The following is a 2177-nucleotide window of genomic DNA, read 5'->3' as shown; positions in this document are numbered from 1 at the left end:
TCTCTCTTTAAGCTTCCAAGGCAGGGCATGCTACCTCTTCCTCTCACATTCACTCCCTACCTTGCACCGCATTCATTTACAAACTTGCTGTGTCGTCCTTACCAGACTGTGAGCTCCTGGGTAGCACCTTCCCTTATCAGGTCTACAGCGCCTGGCCTGGCGTCCTTTGTGAGGTAAAGCCCTGGCGTATTGTGGAAGACTGTGGGCCCTCCTCATGGTTGGTACTGCAATTCCTTTGCCAGGGCGCCTTTTGGAAGGGTCTATTCACTTCTGTTTATAAGAAAATGGGTTGATGTAGCTTCTCTTGAAGTAACTTTGGAATCCACGTTACTAAGTTCTATACATAGTTGGATTTTTCAGTGCAAAGTAAGCATCAGAGCTTTGCAAGGAGCTGGAGAGAATTTCTCCTGCCTGTGTAGGCCTGGCTCCCGTTGAATCTGGTTCGGTTCTATACTTCACCTTAAAGAGGAGGAGACCGGGGCAGGCCCTGAGTTACATATGGTCTTATGGACCCATGACCTCCATCCCCTTGAAAAGTGTCATAAACAGAAAGCCAAACACACGTCGTTCACGGTTTGATTTCTGGCAAGAGCATTTTGGATTTGGATAGTGCCGCCATGTATTTTAAAAGTGAAAGTAGATCTATGTGCCTTTCCGTAGAGGCCTGCTTGGTCTTCTGGTTCTTTTCTGACCCCAGCGTATCTCAGTCTTGTGTAGGCAGAGACCAGCGGGCAGCTGTAGACCAGTCCCTTGGAGGGTGGTGGCGGTGGCAGTGGCAGTGGGTGCACTCAGACGCGTTCTGATCAGCCGTTTGGGGAGAAGGGTGCTCTTTCACAAGTTGGGCCCATTTGCTGAGAAGACAGCAAGCGAGGTCACTGGTGGCAGCTGATGAGAACAAATAGGAAGACAGACAAATAGGAAGTGTTTGCCTAAGGCTTCTGTACAGCATCCCGGTAGACGTAAGGGTTTTCCAGATGGCTTGGGGATTTGTACCTTCAGGGAGAGCACCCCCAAGCACCAGGCCCCTGGGTAGAGAAGTGCCACACACACCTAGGTTCCTCATGAAGGACTTGGTCATGGAAACCTGGAGGCTGTGTGACCGGTGCCAGGGGAGGCCTATCAGAATAAGTCACCCACAGCTCTTCCCAGGTCCTGCGAGTCCATAATGTGTACTAATTCCAATCTACCGCTGAATCTAGGTAGGGCAAGGAAAGGCCACCCAGCCGCCCCACTATTCCATTTCCTGAAGTCGCCATTAACACCCTTATCTGAAAAACCCTGCAGGGGGAATCTTTGTAGATGGAGGAGATAGTGGTTTCAATTGATGGTACTTATCTGTAGTGATAAGTTCTGATTATATTTTTTAGGCAGTCACTATAGATTGGAAGGCTGTTTTTTTCTTTTGTTTTTCTTTCTCTCTTTTTTTTTGCACGTTCTCTTTCTTTATGATTAGTAAACACATTAAGCACATTCTGATTTTCAAGAAGCTGCCTGGCCATGGTTGTTATTTGAAGGGGGGGGGGGGGCGCGAACCCAACCACACATCATCTTTCATCTCTTTTAATTTAAGTTTTACCCTAAAAAATCTGTTTTGAGAAGGAAATGGAGCATGCCAAGCTAATGACAGCCTTCCCGTCTCTTGTTTTTCCCACGTCAGAGCAATGCGCTCCTGTGAGCTCCTTGGCGTGCCGGGATGTTGGCAATGCTGCATTAATTAAGTGAAACCTCCAAACCACTCGAAAAAACGAAAACAAATAAACACCACCGTCCCCTCCCCCGAAGCGGGGAGGGGTTAAGATGAAACTAGACTAAATGTGTCAGCAAACAAACTAATTTATTTTCAAAGGCACGGTCTCTGGGAAGGCAGACAGCCCGCTCGGCTGGGAGACTCCTAGGTGCGTGCGTCCCGCTGAGAAAAGCGCTTGGCGAGCCAGGGACAGCCCCTGGGATCCACCCAGGCCGACCCGGGAGGATGGCGTGCGGGTCCCAGTCTCCACTCTCGGGGAGAGGAAGCCGGCGAGCCACGGTCAGCTCCGAGGACCACTGACCATGAGGTCCCACACTTCCCAAGCACCCCCTGATTCCCACCGCACCGTCATAATTTGGTTACAAAAATCCTTTCTTCCTCTGCTGCACCTCCCTTTGAGCAGAGGGCGTCTGGGCTTGGGGGAGGGGGA

Source organism: Myotis brandtii, unplaced genomic scaffold (genome assembly GCF_000412655.1).
Source record: "Myotis brandtii unplaced genomic scaffold, ASM41265v1 scaffold260, whole genome shotgun sequence".
Classification (NCBI taxonomy): domain Eukaryota; kingdom Metazoa; phylum Chordata; class Mammalia; order Chiroptera; family Vespertilionidae; genus Myotis; species Myotis brandtii.
This window is presented reverse-complemented; position numbering follows the sequence as displayed.